Here is an 8,673-nt window from a genome sequence, read left to right as displayed (position 1 = left end):
AATTTATATCATTTAATACTATATGTTAAAGATAAAGAAAATTAATCATATTACCGTGTATTTTCAATTGGAGTAATTTATTGAGAATCAATTAGTATTTTTATACCACAAATAGTATTTTAAAGTAATTTTAAATATTAAATTAGTTTTTCAAATATTAATACTTTATGCTCCAATTTTATTAAAATTACCAAACTATCCATATACCTAATTTTTACCAAAACATTAAATCCCCAAATCAACCAAAACTAACCCTATTTTCAAACACCCACAGTCTCCTATGTTCCATCAGCACCGCCACTCAATTTCCTTCTCCCCTCTTCATTGAGTTCACAAACATCACTGAGAGAGAAAGAGATCCAAGAAGAGAGAGCACTGACGGGAGAGGAAGACCGCGTAGCTCGCCGCCGCCGCGCCACGCCCAACCGCGTCACTGGTTGCCGGCTGCGCTTGCTGTTTGCGCCATGCCACTGCCCAATCGAACTGCTGCATGTGAGAAGCTGTGCCGTCATTGTCGTTGCAGCCCCATCCATGGATCCCGAGCCCGCACCTTGCCGCCGCGTTGTTGTTAGGGAAAAGGGAGACGCGATGATAGGGAAAGGGAGGAGCTACAGCCGCCGCGCCTGGTCTCCGTTGTCGCTGAACTTCGACCGCCGCCGTTCCTGCCGCCGTTGAAGCCACGGTTGCTGTCGTCTTTGAGTGCCAGAGAAAGAAAGAGAGCTCAAGGAAGAGAAGGACGCAATAGAGGTGAAAAACGTTGTTCTGCTATGCATCGTCGCCGTTCTGGGCTGCACCGCCGTGGATGTGGCCGCCGGAAACTGCCGCGAGAACCTCTATCTTCTGGGTAAGCATTTTTTTTGTTTCCGGAAGCTTTGAAATCAGTATTTCGATATAAGTTGTCACAGATTCTGAGTTGTTGGTAGTGTAGGGTTGAGTTCCGATGATTTCATGTCAAAATTAAGGTTGCCATTGAACCACCGTAACTTCTGGCCGTGCCTCTGTCGCCGGACAACACCGCTGCCGCCTGGAACCTCCATTGAAGTCTGTATCTGTGTGGTAAGCACTAAGCTTGCTTCAGCTTCTTTGTCTATTAAGTTGGTTTTTACCGTGAGGGTGGTTGCTGAGATTATCCGTGTCAGGATGTATGATCACATGGTCACTGCAAGTTTTTCTGTCCTGGGCCACCATTAGAGCCGCCCAACCGGTGTTGAAATCGCTGCTGCTATGTGTTCTTTTATAGTAAGTATTTACGTTTCGAAAAACCTCCGCATTAGTGTCCTGTTACGTGTATTAAAGTCTTTGCGATATTGATGTGTTAGAGATCAAAAGCCGAGCTTACACGTAGCATTTGAAGCTATTTCTGCTTTTGGGAAAGCAAGCGGAGCAGAGGCTTCAGTTGCTGCTGAATTTGGGCTGAGAGAAACGAGTTCAGTTGACGCGTTTGGATTATGGTTTCGCGTATTGAGGTAGGGGTTTTCTTAACATCTATTTTATGTTACAGAGTTGTGATAAATAGATATTGATGCAAAGAGATTTACTTCTGTGATTATATTTGTCTTATGGATGTGATGGTTTGTTGGACTGAATTATTGGGTGCTTGATTGCGTGAGTGGTGTGTGGTTATGGATAAAAGCCGGTTTGGAATGTCATTTACTTGATTATTAAGAAAGGTGGATTTTCTTGTTTTTAGAGTTTACTTAGTAATATAAATGAAACGATTTTGGAAATAATTTGAGATATCAAAATAAATTGATTCTGGGAGTAGTTTGATTGTGAGTTGGTTTGATTTTATGACTGATTTAGTATTTGAGCTAATTCGATTTTAAAAAGAGTTTTATTGTTAGAATTGGTTGATTTGAAAATAATTTGACATTGGAACTGGTTCAATTCTGGAAAATGTTTGAGATTTGAAAATGGTTGAGAAAAGGTTTGAGAAATGTTTGGATGGGACCCGAAAAGGGTGGCAGTGTTCGAGTTTTAGAGGAGATGCTGCCGAAATTTTATAAAATTGAAAGTTTTATTTAAAGTAATTAATTAAAAAGATTTGTTTTTAAGCATTATACGTTTTAAGATTGATTTGTCTATCAAAGAAAGAATTTTGTTTTGGAATTGAGATTGTTAACGAACAGAATGAAAAAGAGGATGATGAGGATTTTATTTGAAATATGGCTTTGAAAAGAACTTGGAAATGAGATTTGGATTGATGAATGATTATGGTGTTGAGAATGTTGATATGTGAACTTTGAATTATTCACATGGCTTATGAATTTGAAATATCTGAGATACGAGGTTCCCTGGATTAAGTGCCGTGGCTTGCCACCACGTGTACCAGGTTGAAAACTCGATACTCTGTTGACCCTACGATGTAAGTCTGTGACCGGGCACTATATAAATTCCCGGGAATGTTACCCCCATTGAGTAATATTGATTATTTGAGAAAAAGCTAGGCATAGACTCTTGGGGATGCACGTCGGGGGACAGTCTAAGTACAATTCAGACTTGTCGGGTTGGCTGGATAACCGACAGATGAGCCTCATCAGCCATAGGACAGACATGCATCATATGCATTTGCATGCTTTTGCTTGGGTTTGAACTTGTTTTGGTTTTCCTAATTGCTAAACTGTTCTTAACTGCTACTTGAACTATTTGCTGTAACTGCTTCCTACTTGTGTTTTCCTTGTCTGTCTTGCTTGTGTTTGTCCTGGCGTGCTACATTTGAGAATAAACTTTGGTGTTGGATTAATGATTGTGTTACTTGATTGCGTGGTTGGTTTCTGATTGAGATTTTCTTATAAGAAAAAAAAAGGTTTCGAATTTCTGAAAGATTAAACATTATTTTCTTCGAAAAGGTTTTGAATGATTACCCATTGGTTTTAAAAACAGAATTCATAAGGCAATGATAATCACTGAGGTTGAAAACAGTTTTTTTAATAAATATCTTCTTATGACAACTTTAAAACTCACTGGTGAGACCGTGTGGTTAGGTTCTCACCCCCTACAGCTTTACCTTTTCAGGAACCGGATGAAGAAGCATTAAGAAGAGTTATACTGTGTTTGGTTTATATACTGATGTATTAATTAGATTATTTTCTTCCCTCGTCCTTATTATTACAAGTTTGTAAGAGGGATAGGAATTGTATGTTTTATATGTATAATATATTGAATTATTATGTAAGGAGTCTTGTATATGAATCTATGCCTATTTGTATTTTTTCTTAAGTTAAAGTGTTTATTTCCGGTTTTCAAGGAAATCAGCGACACAGTGTCGAGTCACAGGCTCCTATTTTAGTATTTAGTATGTGAAGTAGTCGTAATACTCCTTGCTATCAGAGTAGCGCAGCCGGAAGCGTGACTTCTGATAGTGAGGGTGTCACACAATATAGTGAAGTACTACACTATATATAGCACTATCAACAACTTAGAATTAGACAAATAAGCAACTACCCAGTATCTCAAAAATTAGAATAAATAAAATTAACAAAATAACTAAAAAAAATTGCGGCAATAGTGCTTACTGGTGGCGAGGGAGGAAGGTTGGTAACAGCGCGACGAATATCCACAATTGAACAAGAGAGATGTCACAATGAGAGAAACACAGAAAGAGTTCGAAAAGGGATGTTGAGCTCAAAGCCTGGGGGGGGGAGAGAGAGAGAGAGAGAGAGTGAGTGAGTGAGTGATCAGAGACGACGACGAAGCAGCCCTTCGTGGTGGCAATGCCAATAGTTTCAAGCAGAATTTCGTGCAATGTTGAGAAGAAGAGGATCAAGGAAAAGCGAACAGACCTTCCATAGACAACAGTGACACCCACGATCTGTCCCCACCAATAGTAACAACACCCTCTACCAGAGGAGAAGAGTTCGACGTGGGATGATGGCTGAGTTCCAAGATAAGTTTAAGACATTAGTGTTGGGCTTGTTGTAGAGAGAGAGAAAAAGAGAGAGAGAATAGGTAATTCTAATTATATATATACACTATTGAATTAGAAAAAAATCCGATTGATTCTGACAATTTACTGATTAATCATCAATTCGATCGGTTCTTAAGCCAATTTTTTCATAACAATTCTTCATATTAATCAAACCAATTAGATAATCGATTTTTAGTTAATTCGGTCAAACTGGTCGATTTGATTTAGTTTTCAGAATATTGTTTAATTCATTTCATTTCATAACATTTTAAAACATTTTATTATAATAAAAGCAGTTACTATTGCTTTAGGAGAAAAACAACGGAATAGCTGAACCCTCTCATATATATTTGAATTACACACAATAAGAAAATAAACATGGAAAACAAAAGTATTGAAATTAAATATCCAATATCAGCAGCACCATCCAATAGTTCCAAATAATCTGATGATGCTCAACTCGTCTTTCTTTCATTCGAAAATCTATTAAAATTCACACTCTACCAAACCTGTAATAAATGTTAGGACTTGTTATGAATATTTTCCTATAAAATTAACTAGAGTATTATTAAATTAAATTAGCATAGTGAATTGCAACTCAATATATATCTGAAAATTTTCTCCATTAATTAGAGTATTATTAAATTAAATTTTGATTGGAATAAGCCCTTTTTTTTGTTGGAAATGACCCCCTGTGCAACATTTGTTGCTATTATTTTATTTTGTTAACATTTTACTACATCATAAAAAAAAACAAAAAGAAAAAGTATATCAACGATGTAAATCACCTCCTAATCTGATTTTCTTAAATATATTTGCATTTTTTAGAGAATGTGAGGTCTTGAAACACAACTAAAACTGGACTCCATTACCGTAGAAACATAATGCTTCAAACTCTAATAATAAAAAGCAGTAAAACTTTTTTTTTTCAACTAAAATTGAAAAATCAAATATGTTTTTATTATTTATTTTATATTATATCATTGAAGATTTTTTTTTCAAGTACCAAAATGTCTTTGAATTCTCTTTCATGGTGTATTTTATATCAAGTAAATGAGTGACCACCATACATACTTTCTCTATAATTAATGGGTCTATGAATACTATTAAAGAATGAAGAATATATCACATCAAATATTTATATACAAGATACTTAAATCCAAAATGATTTACAATAACTTACCATCAGTTGGGAGGTTTTGGTGTAAACTCGTCGATACATTTTTTTTTGCATTCCTGGAACACTTTTGATTTAGTTGGAAATCTACTCCTGCACTTTTTTATACAATCAATTAATTTAAGATTAGTTGCAACATAATAAGACGAAGTCGAAGGTAATTCAGGAAAAGTATTTTGAAGTTCAACGATGGCACAACAAATATCTATTCCAATTATGAGCATTATTAGTGCATATGTGATACTGTTTCTAGCCATAGATTTCTCTTCTTTTTTAAATCTTGCAATGACGAATTTATCATAGACTAGATTTTATAAAATCTTGAAACTATGCTTAATGTTATTAAATAACATGATTTTAGAGTCACCAAAAAACAAAATAACATGATTTTAGAATGAGAATGTTCCTTGGTTAGCTTGTATGTGTATTCTTAATACTGAAAGTTAAAGGTACTATAAATAAAAAAAAATAAAACAAAACTCTTAGTGTTCCAAACTGTTGTTTAGAATATAATTATTTCATTAGTTTGAAAATAATGTACAAGTATGTGACATGCCAAACACCTTATAGTGTAAAAATTAATGCCGTGTATTTTTTATATGGTGAATGCTACCCAACTCCCTCTAAAATAACATGTAAGTTATCTTCCATAATGTATCAAATTTTAATTGGTTATTATCTTAACTATTGTTGGGTTATTTTGTATTTTATTATTTGAGATGAGTAATGATATAATTTCTTAAAGAGCAATGCTAGAGAACCAAAAGGGTATTAGCCAAAAACCAGCCAAATACCTCTGGGTAAATCCAAAATCTCTACGAGTTAATATACATGGATGTTTCTTCTGTTAAGTATCAGAATGTTTCTTTTTCATACTAAATTGATGTTCTTTTATATATTTTTCGAATTTTTTTGTATTACAAATGTGAATGTCTATATTTCTTTAAGAATTTCATCATTTTTTTTAAATTTTATAGATATTTAATTATTTTTACTAAAATATAATTGGATATTTCTTTTGTTTAAGTATTAGGATATTTTTTTCATATTAAATGAATAATTTTTTATATTTCTATAATTGTTCAAAAACTCCTTTTGACTAAGATCAAGTGTGTAGTTTATAGTTTCTTTAATCATCAAAACGGCATCTAATATCCCAAAACGCAGATGTCGGTGATAAAAGACATGGGCATGTGTGCGAAAGGTTACTGAGCCAAACTTTGTTGAACTGGTTGTAGGGTAGGACGGTGGTTAATTGGGCCAGGTTGTTGATTGGGATTATAAATCGACTGCTGTTGGATAGGAGGGGTACCTTGGCCTTGAACAGGTGAAGCCATATGCAGTCTCTGTAATTGCTTCCGGTCGAAGGAGCTAGTGGAGGTGACGAAGATGTGTAGGGAGATGAAGATGATGGTGCCGGAGATATTGGAGGGGGAGGTTGATCCGAAGGGAGGGCCAGCAATAGTGGAGACCGCAATGAGGATTTATGCGAAAAAGGAGAGTGTGGTGGAGGTGTTGCAAGCGATGCAGGGAATAGAGGCGGCGATGAAGAGATTCTTCTTCAGTTACAAGCAGGTTATGGCGGCGATGATGGGGGAGTGCGGAGGCTGGCGAGAACCGAATTGGTTCCGGTGACTCGCTGATAGAAGAGGAGTAGGTCACGGTGGGGAGGCGGAGAGAGCCTCACGATGAGAGAGAGGTGTGTGTGTGTGATTGTTGGAGGTGAGTAGGTTAATACGAGAAAGAAGAGGAACGTTTTTATAGGTTTTAATTAGGTTTACTTAATCTTTTAAATTTTTTAAATTTTGAATTTAAAAAATTTAAAATTAATTAATTATTAATATAAATTAATGTGATTTTGTTTAGTTTTTGGTTGGTAAGCTTTTGGTTCCATATACTTTTCCTTTCTTAAAATATTAAAATATCACTCCCGTTAATTGAAGCACATTTTCACTCGTCAATTCTTTTTTCATCGCGTAGCTTCGATCCTTCTAAGTATCATCGTTTCGTCATCTGCTACCCTCTCACGCCATTAAAATCTATTTAGAGTATTTAAAATATAATTAAAATCATGAACATATAAATATAATAATAAATTTGTACTCTAAACAAGTAAACATATGCTTTATCATATATATATTATTTAAAAAATTGAATAAATTGTTAAAATTAATAACAAATTTAAAATGATAAAATTCAAATTTCTTACCGTATTTTTTTATAATATTTTATTTTTTTAGTTCTTAATTTATTAGTACTTTATTATTTAATTAATGATTAAACAAATTATTTTTATAAGAAATTATTTTTTGTATTATTTTAAAAAAGAGACTAATATAACAATTTAAAAAATAACGAAAAAATAATATTTTAAATAAAAAATATTTAATATTAAAATTTTTAAATACAAAAATAAATTGTATAAATATTTAAGAGATAAATATGAAATACATGTCTAAAATAAATAAACATATAAATAGAAGTACTCTTGAGAAATAAAGAATTATTTTTGTCTGTTTTATTTATTTTAGGTATATATTTTATATTTATCTCTTAAATATCTATACAATTTATTTTTGCATTTAAAAATTTTAATATTAACTATTTTTTATTTAAAATAACATTTTTACGTTATTTTTTAAACTGTTATATTAGTCTCTTCTTTAAGATAATACAAAAAATAATTTTTTATGAAAATAATTTGTTTAATTATTAAGTAAATAATAAAGTAATAATAAATTAAAAATTAAAAGAATAAAAATACTATAAAAAATACTTGTAAAAAAGTTGAATTTTATCATTTTAAACTTGTGTTATTAATTTTAACCATATATTTATTTTTTTAAAATAATTTATGTATGATAAAAGATATGTTTGATTTTAATTATACTTTTAAGTATTCTAAATAGATTTATTTTATTATATTATATTTTACATATAAGTATATGTTCCATCATGTAATTAAATAAAGATATATTTTTTAATAAAAAATTTAATAATAATGATAAAGTCAGTACTAACTATATTGAAAAGGACGGCAAAGTTATGGAAGACGAGAATTTAACGACGTTGTTAAGAAATAATGACGACGACGTTGACGCTTCTTGTCACGACGGCGACCGCGATGCTTGAAAGGACGGAAGCTACGCGATGAAGAAAGAATGGAGGAGTGGAAAGGTGCTTCAATTAATTAACTGAAGTGGAGTTTTGATATTTTAAGAAATTATATCATTACCCATCTCAAATAATAAATTACAAAATAATCCAACTATGGTTAAGATGATGACCAATTAAAATTTGACACATCATGAAGGGTAACTTACATGTTATTTTAGAGGGGGTGTGGTAGAATTCACCTTTTTATATTATACTATTTTTAGTACAAAATTTTGACTGACCGTGAAAACTCGACCATGACAAGAGCAGAATATCGAGTATGAGAAGAGTTGAGTCGAGAATAACTCAAGTCGAAGTTTAGTAATCACACGTGGTTTTATCTGGAAGCACTATACAGGACGTGGGACTTGAAGACTAAGGAAAAAGCAAAGATGTGGGGTGTCTACCTTGGAGAATAAGGTCTTTTATAGTC

At 32.8% G+C, this 8,673-nt stretch overlaps 1 long non-coding RNA gene across 2 annotated transcripts; it reads left to right on the top strand.

Annotated features, from left to right (window-relative positions):
- Window positions 1–248: 248 nt before the first annotated feature.
- On the top strand, window positions 249–3,345 carry LOC130968005 (uncharacterized). Of its 2 annotated transcripts, none has more exons than XR_009081489.1 (5): window positions 249–844; window positions 929–1,056; window positions 1,140–1,239; window positions 1,320–1,466; window positions 3,016–3,345. It is a non-coding gene; the product is annotated as an uncharacterized LOC130968005 (long non-coding RNA). The 2 variants fall into 2 exon arrangements; XR_009081490.1 differs by having other exon boundaries at window positions 924–1,056.
- Window positions 3,346–8,673: the final 5,328 nt, after the last annotated feature.

This window comes from Arachis stenosperma, chromosome 3 (assembly GCF_014773155.1).
Source record: "Arachis stenosperma cultivar V10309 chromosome 3, arast.V10309.gnm1.PFL2, whole genome shotgun sequence".
Taxonomy (NCBI): Eukaryota; Viridiplantae; Streptophyta; class Magnoliopsida; order Fabales; family Fabaceae; genus Arachis; species Arachis stenosperma.
Note: the sequence above shows the minus strand (reverse complement) of the source record. Positions and strands in the feature narration are given on the sequence as shown.